The sequence below is a fragment of the Phyllostomus discolor genome, chromosome 1, assembly GCF_004126475.2.
Source record: "Phyllostomus discolor isolate MPI-MPIP mPhyDis1 chromosome 1, mPhyDis1.pri.v3, whole genome shotgun sequence".
Taxonomy (NCBI): Eukaryota; Metazoa; Chordata; class Mammalia; order Chiroptera; family Phyllostomidae; genus Phyllostomus; species Phyllostomus discolor.
Window position 1 is genome coordinate 116,941,033 of NC_040903.2, and position 15,033 is coordinate 116,956,065.

Here is a 15,033-nt window from a genome sequence, read left to right on the forward strand (position 1 = left end):
CTGAGGTCCAGTTTCATTCTATCCCACTTCAGATGGATACCTGAGAGTCTTAGCATCGATTTTGAAAAGTTCATCTTTTGTCTACTGATCTGCAATGCCACATATGTTAAGTATTCATATTTGTGTAATTCTTTTTCTGAACTTGATCCTCTGTCCTATTGGTCTTTTTGTTTATTCCTGTACTGGTAACACCATCTACTTAATGTTTTATAAGTTATGATACCTGATAAGGCAGGTCTTTTCACCTTGTGTTGTTCTTCAGGAGAGTTTGCTGTTTTTTCTGCATTGCACTTTCATGTATATATTTTAGAATTACTGTGTCAGAGTCTACAGAAAGAACCCAAATAGTCCAAAATAAAAAAAAAACAATATTTGGGATTTTTATAGGGATTGAATTGATTCTAGATTAATATGGGGAGAATTGACATTTTTCCAACATTGAATCTTTCCATCTGTGAACATGGGTATCTTTCCATTTCTGTAATGATTGATTATGTCTTTTTCAATAGAGGTTTTGTACATAATTTGTTAGATATATTCTTGAGTACTTCATATTTTATGATGCAATTTTAAGTAGTGATATCTTTAAAAGATATTTTCTAGTTGTTGCTGGTATATACAGATATAAAATTTATCAACTTATATTGTTAAATTATAGAATTATTAAAAGACCTCTATATTTTTCCTTTTCTGTATTCATAATTATGTAATATGCAAATGACACTTGTTTCTTGTTTCTAATTCTTACACTTTTTATTGTTCTTTCTTGTTTTTCTATACTGCCTGGTATCTGCAGTATAATGTTGATAGAAGTAGGTGAGGGCCATGCTTGTCTTGTTCTTTATCTCAGGAGAAAATGTTCAGTCCTTCTCCATTAAGCAATCTTTAGGTTTTTGTAAATACCTTTTTTTAAATATATTTTATTGATTATGCTATTACAGTTGTCCCATTTCCCCCCTTCTCTCCCTTCCACCCTGTACCCCCTCTCCCACCCACGTTTCCCCCTTTAGTTCATGTCCGTGTGTCATACTTATGAGTTCTTTAGTTTCTACATTTCCCGTACTATTCTTGCCCTCCCCCTATCTATTTTCAACCTACATTCTATGCTACTTATTCTCTATACCTTTTTCCCCTCTCTCCTCCTCCCACCCCCCTGCTGCTAACCCTCCATGTGCCCTCCATTTCTGTGGTTCTGTTCCTGTTCTAGTTGTTTACTTAGTTTCTTTTGGTTTTGCTTTAGGTGTGGTTGTTAATAATTGTGAGTTTGCTGTCCTTTTACTATACATGTCTTTTCTTTATCTTCTTTTCTTAGATAAGTCCCTTTAGCATTTCATAAAATAAGGGCTTGGTGATGATGAACTCCTTTAACTTGGCCTTATCTGAAAAGCACTTTATCTGCCCTTCTATTCTAAATGAGAGCTTTGCTGGATAGAGCAATCTGGGATGTAGGTCCTTGTCTTTCATGACTTGGAATATTTCTTTCCAGCCCCTTCTTGCCTGTAAGGTCTCTTTGGAGAAATCAGCTGACAGTCTGATGGGAACTCCTTTGTAGGTTATTGTCCCCTTATCTCTTGCTGCTTCTAGGATTCTCTCCTTCGTTTTTACCTTGGCTAATGTAATTATGATGTGCCTTGGTGTGTTTCTTCTTGGGTCCAACTTCTTTGGGGCTCTCTGAGCTTCTTGGATTTCTTGGAAGACTGTTCCCTTTGCCAGAATGGGGAAGTTCTCCTTTATTATTTGTTCAAATACATGCTCAATTTGTTGCTTTTCCCCTTCCCATTCTGGGACCCCTATAATTCGGATGTTGGAACGTTTAAAGGTGTCCTGGATGCTGTTAAGCTTTTCCTCGATTTTTTGAATTCTTATTTCATCATGCTTTCCTGCTTGGTTGATGCTATCTTCTTTCTGGTCCACTGTATTGTTTTGAGACTCAGATTCCTTCCTTTCACTATTGGCTCTCCTCTGTGTATCTTCCTGCATCTCTTTTATGGTAACCTGCATCCTTTCATTTAAATTGCGTCCAAAGTCAACCAATTCTGTGAGCTTTCTGATCACCAGTGTTTTGAACTGCGCATCTGATAGATTGGCTATTTCTTGGTTGCTCAAAAGGATGAGTCCTGGGGGACTGATCTGTTCTATTGGAAACATGTCTTTCCCTGTCTCTCCTTTTTTTTTTCCAGTCTGGTTGCTCTTGTTATGGTGGGGGGGGCGGAGCCTTAGGTGTTCACCGGGGCTGGGCACCCCAGTCACTAGATTGTGACGTTATATGTGGGGGCGGGGGCGGGAGCGGGGTTGGGAGGGAACAATGGCAGTAGTTCCGTTCTCCTGGGCTCATACCCTTCTCTGGGATCCTGGGCTGCAAGCTCTGCCCTGGTCCACAGTCGCTGCCTCACTGGGTCCGGGAGCCGCATCTTGCTTACTCAGGGATCACCGCTGTGTTCTCGCACCCGGGATGGCTGTCGTGCCGATTTAGCGCCAAATTTTCCCCGACCTCCGCCCGCGGCCGACCTGCACCAGCCCTGCACCCGCCTGGCTCGTTTTCTCCTACTAGTCTGGATGTACGGGTCTACTTCAACTTCTTGGCTGTCCGACTTCCATTCAGATAAATCCTCTGTCAGTTCTGAGTGATATTCTGTCTGTAAATTATTGTTGTTCTAATCGTGGTTGTGTGAGGAGGTATGGTTCGTCCACCTATTCCTCCATCTTGCCGGAAGTCCTGATCTGTTCAAAATACCTTTTCCTGATTAAAGAAATTCCCTTCCGTTTCTAGTTTGCTAAGATTCCTTTAGAGACATTAACAAATGTTGAATTTTTATGGCTTTCTTAAATACATTTGATTATATTAATTGACTTTCTGATTATTATCAGATTTATCTTTGTTTTCATGAGCTATTCCTAACTTGATGATAGTATATTATACTTATATTGCTGGATTTTATTTGCTAATACTGGTTTGGAATTTTTGCATTCAATTTCAGGAGTAAGATTAGTTTGTGATTTTTCTTTGTCATATGGTCCCTGCCAATTTTTTTTTTGTTTTCAGAGTTATGCCAGCCTCATAAAAAGAATTGGAAAGAATTTACTTAAGATTGGATTATTTATTTCTTATTTGGGAGAACTTGCCAATGGTAAAGCAGTATGGCTCTGTAGTTTTCTTTGTGAGGAAGATATTTTTCTAAGTCATTGTTTTTTAAACAGGGCCATTCAGGTTTTCTGTGTGTTCTTGAGTAAGTTTTGCTAAGTTGTATAGTAATTTTCAGTATTCTTTTCAACTTCATCTAAATTAAACAATCCTTTTAATCATTGTAATATTTGCATCATTGGTAGTTTTTATTCCCTTTTTAATTTCTAATACTTTTTTTGCCCCCTCATCATCTTGACAGAGGTTTGCCAACTTACAGTTTTTTCAAAGACCCAACTTCTGGCTTTTTTGGCCCTTTCTATTATGTATTTTCTTTTTATGTCTCATTTCTGTCATTTCCTTTTACCACGGTATATATTGCTATTCTTTTTCTATCTTCTTTAACAGACAGTTTTCTAATTTTTGTTTTTTTTCTATTACACCCATTTAGAGTTATAAATTTTCCTATAAAGCATTGCTTTAGCTGCATTTTTCAAGTTTTGAAATGTAGTATTTTTGTTATAGTTTAGTTCAAAAATATATATTTTAAAAGATTTTATTTATTTATTTTTAGAGAGGGGAAGGGAGGGAGAAAGAGAGGGAGAGAAACATCAGTGTGTGGTTACCTCTTGTGCAGCCCCAACTGGGGACCTGGCCTGGAATCCAGGCAGGTGCTCTAGACAGGGAATGGAACCAGCAACCCTTTGGTTTGCAGGCAAGTAAGTGCTCAATCCACTGAGCCACACCAGCCAGAGCATAGTTCAAAATATTTTTAATTTACTTTTTTGTTACTTGGATTATTTGGAACTGTAGTTTTACATTTACATCTATGTGAGCATTTTTTGGTATGTTAATTATTTATAACGTTGCGGCATTTCAAGTTAAACCCAAAACTTGGTGGGTCGTTACTGTTTACAGTTTTTGTGGGTCTGGAGTTCAGGAGTTGTTCAGCTTGGCAGTTCTTCGGTTCCTTTCCATGTGGATTTTTCCATGGAGCTCTTTAAGTGCTGTTACGGGATGACCACTAGAATTCCTGAGGGAAAAAGTGCCAAGTAGAAGCCATGCTGCTGTTTGCTCTTTATGACCTACTCTCAGAAGTCACTCAGCCTCACTTTGCTGCATTCTCCTGGTATAGACCAGCAAATTTTAACAGGTGTGCTGCAAGAATTTTTAAAGCATGCAGTACCTGACTATTAGTAGGGGCACTGACCTCTTTTCTCTTAGATTGTCAATAAAAAATGACAACAACCAATACAATAATAGCTATCTAGTGTGAATGAATCAAAATTATACCCATTTTTTTGTCAGATTGGCCAAAATGTATTTTTTGGTATGCTGCAGAATTTTAGTAATTAGTTTATGTGTGCCATGAGATGAAAAAGTTTGAAAGAAATCACTGGCCTAGCCCTGGCTGGTGCCAGCCTGCAAAACCAAAATGTTGCCGGTTTGATTCCCAGTCAGGGCACATACCTGGGTTGCAGGCCAGGTCCCCAGTAGTGGGCAGGTGAGAGGCAACCACACAAGTTTCTTTCCCTTTCTTTCTCCCCTCCCCCACCCCGTTCCCTTCTAAAAATAAATCTTAAAAAAAAATCACTGGTCTAGACAGTTACCAAGGTCCATCCAAGTTCAAGGGGGAGAGAACTTAGAGAAAAGTGTCATTGCCACATTGTAGAAGGGTATGTGGGATGGTATATATATTGGTGTGAAAGATACCATTTGTTATTTTTAGTTATCTTTTTGTTACTGGTTTCTGTTTGTTTTCACAGAAAATGATATTATGACTTCAGTGCCCTGTTTTTTTTTTTTCTGGTTTTCTGATTTACATACATATTACAAGTAATATAATATTTCTTACCCTTGTTCTCTATTTTCTTCATAATGGGTATTTTTTTTAGATGTTTCTTAATTCACTAATTTCTCTTCAACTGTTCTACTTAATTTCAGTTGTGTTTTACAATTTTATAAATTCTTTCTAGTTCTTTTTCAAATCTTCCAAGTAAATTTTTGTGGTTCTTGTCCCTTTCAGATATTTTAAGACTTGTTTATTCCTGTAACATTGATAAGCAAATATTTTATGTATGATCATTTCCTTTATCTGAAGTTTTTGCATGTTTATTTCTATCTTTTCATGGTGCTTTGTTTCCTTCATGTTGTAAAGAATGCCTTTTCTTGGGACTTTTTTGGGTGACATTTGTGCATGTATCTTCTAGATGTAATAACCTGTTTGTTTTTTTTTAATCCTCACCCAAGGACACTTTTTCAATGCTTTGAGAGAGAGAGAAAGAAAGGGTGGGGGGAGAGAGAGAGAAACAGAAAGAAACATCCATGTGACAGAGAAGCATTGGTTGGTTGCCTCCCTTATGTGCCCTGATCGTGGACTGAACCTGCAGTCTAGGTGTGTGCTCTGATATGGGGGATTGAACTGGCAGCCCTTCAGTCCATGGGGCTATAACCTGGGCTTTTTGTGTTACTCAGGCAATGTGAATTAAGGTCACATATTTGTATGTGTGTGTAGAGTAGTGGTAGCTGAGGTGGTGGTGTGTGTCATGTGACCTGTACTGCCTGTTTTTGTAAGGTCACAAGTTAATCATGGTTTTTACATTTTTAAATAATTGGAGAATAGGGATAATATTTTGTGACAAGAAACTCAAATTTTAGTAGCCTTAAATAGTTTTATTGGAACGTTTATTTGTTTCTTTTGTGATGTCTGTGACTCTCTTCATGCTACAGTGACAGAGTTGAGTGGTTGCAACAGAGATCATATAGCCTCCAAACCCTAAAGTATTTATATCTGGCCCTTTACAGAAAAAGTAGTAACTTGTCAGGAACTCTTCTTTCCGTTTTCTCTACAGCTCAGTGGCAAAGCAACTTCCCTCACAGTTCTTAGGAGATAGGTTAAAATGGATCACATTTGCTTTGGTTCATTTTGTGGGTTCCAGTTGTATGGTATAGGGTCTCCTATGAGAGTTACTACCTAGAGTGGGCCCTTGGCTTGGCTTTTATCTTTATGAGACTGTGAAAATCAAAGCCCAATTTGGGCTTTGGTCAGGGGCAAACTAAGTTTCAGCACTCTGCTTACCTGTTAGAATTCCTGCCTGCTCTTGTGTCTTACAATTCCTTACTGTCATTCAGCCCTTTGATACTTTTAAGAATATGTATTTTCTATTTTATTTAGTGTAAAAAATTTCAGTGGGTATTTTGTTCTAGTTAATTGGCCATATTATTGGAAATTGGTACTCTTTTTTGAATACGAAGAAATTAAGACTCAGAGAGAGAGTAGCTTGCTTCAAAGTTATTGGTAAGTAGCACACAGAGACTTTGACTTTAGGGATCTTATTTATGATCTAAGAATGTGAGCAATTAGTATTGCACACTTTTTTCCATGATCACAGTACAGTCTTAAGGATTTCTGGCGCTTGGGTCATGCAGGAGAAGTATTTCAGTTACAGAGGACAAAAAAAGCATGAAATACTCAAAAACTATTTGGCAGGGGAAAACATACAGATATTAAGAAGTAAAAAGTGTTGAAAAAGCAATGGAAAATTATGTTGACTGTTTAAAAGACAGTAAAATTTAGTAAATTTGCCATCTTAACTATGTAAATCAAATATAAAAGTACACCTTTATTGTGGGCCTATTTGGTAGCAATCATTGTTTTTTATATATAATATCACTTTGAATTTCATAGCATCTGAGTTAGGAAATGATGGTAATTTCTTATAGTAAATATGCAAACATTTAGGGAAGATGGATTATTTCCAGGATTACACAGCTAAGTGTTAAAAGGAGGATCTGAACCCCTCTGTATGACTATAAAGCACATGTTTTTCCCATAAGATTGTGTTGCCAAAAAAAAGTTCCCTAAATAGTTAACAGAAATTTTATGAAAATGTGTGGTTAACATTTCTGTACTCATATAAGAATCCCTCAGGCTTTTCATTTAGAAGTTAGTCTTATTTTAGACAATTCAAATAAGTATTTGGTTTTTAAGATCTCATGGAATAGAGGCAGCAGTGAAACAGAGGAGCATTTGTAGGTTGTTAACTGATAGCAGGAAAAGCTTTTCTGTGAACTAAAAGAAAACCAATCTTGTGATATTAAGGATGGGGGCAGACTGACTACCTTGCTCATATATATCGGTAGTTTCTATGAATGTCACTGTCATACAAAAATTGACATTTGTTGAAATTTTCCAAATTCTTAAGAAAAGCATAAATTATATTCAGTATACCCTGCTTAACAAGATACAAACTTTGAAATATGTTGTAGAAATAATTTCATCCAGAGTATTTGAAAACAACTTCTAATGCTTAAAGAGCTGAAATTCCAGTTCATTGGAAACTTGGATTTGTAGAATGACTTCTAAAAGTTTGAATAGTTGAAATTTTATTAGTAAGTAAATGCTAATAAGTAATTTGTGACTTGCTATCTGATTCTATGCAGTAAAATAATGATTACTAAGCTGTAAAATAATGATTAATTTGTACTTTTACATAAAACTGGTAACTTTTCATGAATACTCAGTCTTTATTAGTTATTAATTTGGCATTGTTATCTCACCGTTTAACAAAACAGAAGTAAGATTATAATCCCACTTGAAGCTATTGGCATAATTAGTTTTAGACATATAGTGAATAATGACACCTTCTAAGAAGGATCAAAACCCAAGAAAACTTTCAGGATTGAATTTTTCTGAACGTTGTCTGGCAACATTTCTGTTGATAAGATCAAGATTTTGAAGGAATAAAAATGATTCATTTGCCATATTTTGACTCTTCAGGCAGTAAGGCATTATTTGATGAACAATTTTGAAGTGTAACTTAGCTATTCTCATTCTAATGAGAACAGAATTTTAGGCTTTATTCTTGAGTAAATTGGTAAGGGATAATACTCTGGAAGGCTGTTGCTTTGCAAAATGAACATTATTGGTCAGAGAAAGGAGGCTGGATGACTGGATAAATGAACACAGATTTATCAATGTAAGTAGAGAAGTCAACTCTTAGCTCATGTTTTGTTGATGGTAGTCATTGAAGCTGTACTCTCTTGATATATGTGAAGAGAAGCGTTTTTCACTGTAAATAATCTATGTAGAGTTAACGTTTGAATTTTCCCAACTCATGGGACAGCTGCAGTAACAAACAAACAAACAAACAAACAAAAAACAGCCTTCTGGTGTGGGTAATAATCAACAGAAACCAGCATGTTAATGGTTTGTTCACTAACCAGAAGTGCTTTCATTGGTTGGTGATGTTTCTGAATGCCTAATTGTCAACACTGCCAAGGCTGAGAAGTATACATGAGGCAGCTGATAAAGGAGTGGAGAGGGGGAAGGAGGTATCAGTGGCAAGTTGACAAATATGTCAGATTACAAATTGGATAGTGTGCTGGAAAATAGACCTCTGACAATGGTGGTAAATATTAAGAGAACAGAGATGATTATAGTTGAAGGGATGGAAGAGGAAGGAACTTGAGTATATTTGAGTCTGTTGGAAAAATAAAACAAAGCCATGTATATATGACACTAGGCACAGAGGACATTGTATTTCTTAGACAATGGCTGGAAACTAGACTTTGTATCCTGTAGACTCCATTATAATACAGTGTCAATTAAGATGTATTAAGAATTGTGTACTGAAGACTGGTATATAGCTGTATTAGTTTGCTAGGGCTATCATACCAAAATAACAGACTGGGTGGCTTAAACAACAGAAATTTACTTTTTCACTGTTCTGGAGGCTGAAAGTTCAAGATCAAGGTAATGGCAGGTTTGGATTCTCCTGGGGCTTCCCCTTGGCTATGTTCTCACATGGAGTTTTCTCTGTGTGCTTGCATCCCTGGTATTTCTTCCTCTTTTTGTAAGGACACCAGGCTTGTTGAATTAGGATCTTTACCCTTGTCACCTCATTTAAGCATAGCTACCATATTAATGGTTCTGTCTCCAAATACTTTGAGGGCTAGGGCTTCAACATGTGTTTTTTGGGGGAACACAATTTGGTCCATAACAGCAGTAATACCATCAACTGGACACAATAGAAGCTAAATTTTGTCTAGAGAAAGGCATAATGAAAAGAATATAAGAAAGAAAAGGCAAGCATGAGAAAGTTTTGGTAGTTTATCCATGTCAAAATAGTAATCTCAGCTCAATTCTTTGCATATTCTGAAATAATGGATGCTGTTGAATGTTGTATTCATCAGGGTGTCAGACACTACACTAGATTTTTTTTGTGGGTTTCTTTTTTTCTGGGGGAGGAAGGGAGTCTAGGAGTCAGCTAAATAATGAAAGTAAAGGGTCCAATAGAAATACCATAATCATTGTAAGGGTGGAGTTATTGATAAACTAGGAATCAGCAAATAGTACTTGTTCCTTTCCTGGTCATTCACAATTGAATGATTTAAAATTCCTATAGGTGTGGAAATATTTACAGATAAAGATGTATGTCCAATGTTAGTTTATGCCAAGGATGTTTATTCTTAAATTTCGTGAAATTCTTCAAAATCTGAAGCTTGCATAGAAATAGCCAACTTAAAAATTAATGTAAACTCTCCTAAGAAAGGTGAAGGCACTCAGATTAAGCTTATTCCCCCGCCGCCCCCCCCCCCCACTTCCATCCTGTTCTCTTCACTGTGGTGGTGTTTTCTATACTATTACTTTCCTAGTGCTGCCCTTTTCAGGGAAGGGAAGGAGAAAGAGGGAGAGAAACATCAATGTGTGGTTGCCCCTCGCGCACCCCCTACTGGGGACTTGGGCCTGCAACCCAGGCAGGTGCCCTGACTGGGAATTGAACTGACGATTCTTTGGTTTGCAGGCCCGGCACTCAGTCCACTGAATCACACCAGCCAGGGCATCCTCTTTTAAAATAACATAAACTTCTATCTTTTTTTGTGTATTCGTTTTCAAATACAAGATTTAAAGAATCATTTAGTATTTTATTTTTGAAAGTTAAGGTTTTTTTTTACATATTGTTAACCTAAATCTTCGAGTGTACAGTTTGATAACTTTATAAAAATGTAAAAAAATATTTTTAATTAATGGATTTTTAAAAAAGCAGTTTTAAGTTTACAGAAAAATTAAGTAGAAAGTGCAGAGAGATATACTTTCTTTACCTCACCCCTCCAGTTTTCTCTGTTATTAACATCTTGCATTAGTATTGTCTGATTGTTATAAATGATGAGCCAATATTAATACATTATTAATTAGGGTTCACTATTTGTGTTATTCATCTTGTAGCACTTGACAAATGTATAAAGACACATCTCCACTATTATAACATCTTACTGATGGGTTTCATTTTCTTAAAATCTTCTGTGCTTCACCTATTCATCCTTCTGTCCCTCCTCTGAACCCCTGCCAAACTGATCTTTTTACTGTCTTCATATTTTTGTCTTTTGAAAATATGTAATTGGGGAAAAACAGTATGAAGCCTTTTCAGATTGGATTCTTTCGTGTAGTAATATACATTTAAGATTCCTCCATATGTTTTCATGGCTTGATAGCTCATCTTCCTTTGTCACTGACTAATGATTTATACTGTATATAATCATTATATAATGCAGTATATAATATACTGTATATACATATTATATATAATATCCATATAGTATATAATACAATATACTGTAGCTTGTTTATCCATTCACATTTTGAAGAACACCTTGGTTGCTTCCAAGTTTTGGCAGTTATGAATAAAGCTGCTGTGAACATTGGTGTACAGATTTTTGTATAATTATAAGTTTTCAACTCATTTTGGTAAATATCAAGGAGTAAGATTGCTGGATTGTGTTTAGTTTTATAAAAAAACTGCCAAATTGTCTTCCAAAGTGGTTTATTTTGCATTTCCACCAGCAGTGAATGAGAATTCCTGTTGCTTTAGATCTCACCAGCATTTGATGTTGATATTGTTTTGGATTTTTGCCATTTTAATAGCTGTGTAGTAACATCTCACTTTTAATTTTCAGCTCTCTAATGACATAATATTGAGCAACTTTTCATATGCTTATTTGCCATCTGTAGATCCTCTTTGGTGAGGCGTTCAGACCTTTTTTCTCATTTTGCCCATTTTAATTGGGTTGTTTTTTTCTTTATTGTTAGGTTTTTTAAGAGTACTTTTTATATTTTTAATCCTTATTCAGATAAGTTTTGTAAGGATTTTCTTCCGGTCTGGCTTGTCTTTCATTTTAGTAGGTGTCTTTATCAGAGCAGAATTAGATTTTAATGAAGTCCAAGTAAATTTTTTTTTCACGGTTTTTACTTTTTTTTTTAAGATTTTATTTATATATTTTTAGAGAGGGAAGGGAGGGAGAAAGAGAGAGAGAGAGAAACATCAGTGTGTAGTTGCTGGGGGCTGTGCCCTGCAACCCAGGCATGTGCCCTGACTGGGAATCGAACCTGCGATACTTTGGTTTGCAGCCCGAGCTCAATCCACTGAGCTACGCCAGCCAGGGCTACGGTTTTTACTTTTGGTGTGATATTTAAAAATTTATTACCAAACTCCAAGTTGTCTAGATTTTCCCTTGTGCTGTCTTCTAGAAGTTTTATAGTTTTCGTTTTCCATTTAGGTCTATGATTCATTTTGAATTAATTTTTGTGAAAGACGTAAGGTATATGTGTGCATGTTTGTGTATTATTTTTTTCCGTGTATATGTTCAATCATTCCAGCACCATTTGTTGAAAAGACTGTCCCTTCTCCATTGCAATTTCCTTTTGTTCCTTTGTCAAAGATTGGTTGACTATATTTGTGTGGGTCTTCTTTTTGGGCTTTCTTTTCTGTTCTGTTGATCTGTTTGGCTGTTCTTTTGGCAATACCAGCTATCTTGACTGTGGCTTTATAATAAGTCTTAAAGTCCTGTAGTTTGGTTCTCCAACCTTGTTTTTCTTCTTCAATTTATGTTTCCTATTCTGGATCTTTTGCCTTTCCAAATAAACTTTATAATCTGTATGTTATTATCTACAAAATAACTTGCTGTAATTTTATTTATTTTTTATTATTTTTTCTTCCATCCTTCACTCCCCTCCACCCTTCACGCCCTCTCCCACCCACTTCTCCCCCTTTAGTTCATGCCCATGTGTCATAAGTTCTTTAGCTTCTACATTCCCCATATTATTCTTACCCTCCCCGTCTATTTTCTACCTACCATCTACACTATTTATTTTCTGTACCTTTTCCCCCTCTCTCCTTCTCCCACTCCTCTGTTGATAACCCTCCATGTGATTTCCATTTCTGTGGTTCTGTTTCTGTTCTCGTTGTTTGCTTAGTTTGTTTTTGTTTTTGTTCTAGGTGTGGTTGTTAATAATTGTGAGTTTGCTATCATTTTACTGTACATGTTTTTTATCTTCTTTTTCTTAGATAAGTCCCTTTAACATTTCATATAATAAGAGCTTGGTGATGATGAACTCCTTTAACTTGACCTTATCTGAGAAGCACTTTATCTGCCCTTCCATTCTAAATGAAAGCTTTGCTGGATAGAGCAATCTTGGATGTAGGTCCTTGCTTTTCATGACTTGGAATACTTCTTTCCAGCCCCTTCTTGCCTGTAAAGTCTCTTTTGAGAAATCAGCTGACAGTCTGATGGGAACTCCTTTGTAGGTAACTCTCTCCTTTTGTCTTGCTGCTTTTAAGATTCTCTCCTTATCTTCAATCTTGGGTAATGCAATTGTGATGTGCCTTGGTGCGTTCCTCCTCAGGTCCAACTTCTTTGGGACTCTCTGAGCTTCCTGGACTTCTGAGAAGTCTATTTCCTTTGCCAGATTGGGAAAGTTCTCCTTTATTATTTGTTCAAATAACTTTTCCACTTGTTGTTCTTCCTCTTCTCTTTTTGGTACCCCTATAATTTGGATGTCGGAATGTTTAAAGATGTCCTGGAGGTTCCTAAGCCTCTCTTGATTTTTCTTGAATTCCTCTTTCTTCATTCTGTTCTGGTTGAAAGTTTATTTCTTTCTTCTGGTCCAAACTGTTGATTTGAGTCCCAGTTTCCTTCCCATCACTATTGGTTCCCTGTACATTTTCCTTTATTTCACTTTTTATAACCTTCATTTTACTTTTCATATCTGTCATTTTTTCCTCTAATTTGTAACCGTATTCAACCATTTCTTTGAGCATCCTCATTACCAGTGTTTTGAACTGTGCATCTGATAGGTTGGCTATCTCTTTGTGCCTTAGTTGTATTTTTTCTGGAGCTTTGATCTGTTCTTTCATTTGGGCCTTTTTTTTTTTTTTTTTTTTTTTTTTTTTTACTTGTCGCTCCTGTTACGTATTAAGGGGCAGAGCCTTAGGTGTTCACCAGGGTGGGGCAACCCACGTCGCGGGGTTGTGACACTATGTGGGGAAGGGGTTTGAGAGGGAACAATGCTCTGCTCTCTGCCTGTTTTCAGTCACTTTCCCCACTACCTACAAACAAATTGGGCCCTTCTGGTGCCGTTTCCCAGGTGATCGGGTTTGTGTAGGTTCTAGGACGCTGTGGGTCTCTCCAGCGAACTCCCCAGTGAGGCTGGGAGTTTCTCCTGCTGCCACCTCAACCCCCCACAGGTGTTTTCAGTCAGAGGTTTTGAGGCCTTATTTCCCTGTACTTTTTGAGGAACCCTGGGTTGTGCAGACTATCTTGCTCCCTAGTTGTTCCTTCTGGTTTATCTGCACACAAATGTGGGACTGCCCTGTCCGCCAGCCTCCGCCTTGCCCGCCCCCATCCTCCAGCCACTGCCTTGCTGTGAGTCCTTTCCACTGTGCTGCCCATCTCCATCCCTCCTACCAGCCTGGGTGAATGTTTCTTTTTGACCTCTTTGATTGTCAGATTTCTGTACAGTTCGATTTTCTGTCAGTTCTGGTTGTTTTGTTTTAAAATTGTTGTCGTCCTTTTGGTTGTGGGAGGAGGCACAGTGTGTCTACTTACGCCTCCATCTTGGCTGGCAGTCTTTTTACAAAATCTTTTTTTTGTTGTTTTAAAAGATTTTATTTATTTTTTTTTAGAGAGGGAAGGGAGGGAGGGAGAGAGAGAGAGAGAAACATCAATGGTGCAGTTGCTGGGGGTTATGGCCTGCAACCCAGGCATGTACCCTGGCTGGAAATACATCTTTTATTACAAAATCATAAGCATGTAATTTGTAACATAAGAATATCATACTCAAGCATACCACATGACATTTTAGGTGAAATGTTCAAGTTAAAACTATAAATTACTACACTCATATTATTACCTTACCGACCATACTCAAGCAGGCATTACTTCTATGGGACCCTGTATATTAAATCCATATTTTTTCTCAAAAATTTTTAATAAGATTTTTAATAAAGTTCTCACTAATTCCGACATCTGGATCATGTGTTGGCTTTATTTTGACTTTTTTCTCTTGCCTGCTGGTCACATTTTTATGGTTCTTTGAATATCTTATAATTTTTATTTCATATATACACATATAAATAACACTGAGAATGAAGTTTATTACTGCTTCCTCCTGTAAAAAGACATGCTGACTCCTTGGACAAAAGGGTTAGGGGCTAATGTCTTCATTATGATGCGGAATTAAATCCTAACTGGGCTGGGTTACAGCTGTAGTTAATTTTGGTTTTCTATGTTTTGAGTATTGATTTAGTCTCCACCCTACAATAGAGCTTGAGATTTAAGTACAGCTAGATCATGGAGAGTTCTTGGTTTTTCACTCTCTAGAAGATCCCACTTTGCTTCCCTAGTCTGCCCCTAGATTTATGTACACTGATGCAAACTCTATGAAAATTGATTAGGGAGGAAATTTTAGATTGTATTGATTACCTTTACTTCTGGTACTCCTTTGGATTTTAGTCCATCATATTGGTTGATAGAGTTGTTTTAACCCTTTGTTCACAGTGGCCTTAGAATTGAAAGTGGTCACTCTACCTAGACAGAGTATGTCCTTCTGTGGATTTGAGTTTATTTAGACTTGT

At 36.8% G+C, this 15,033-nt stretch overlaps 1 protein-coding gene across 1 annotated transcript in view; it reads left to right on the forward strand.

Annotated features, from left to right (window-relative positions):
- The first annotated feature begins 5,415 nt into the window (after positions 1-5,415).
- The window catches only part of MYO9A (myosin IXA), a 258,914-nt gene continuing 249,296 nt past the window's right edge, over positions 5,416-15,033 (forward strand). The window contains 1 exon segment of the mRNA XM_028507508.2: positions 5,416-5,516. The gene's annotated coding sequence lies outside the window, so the exon portion shown is untranslated.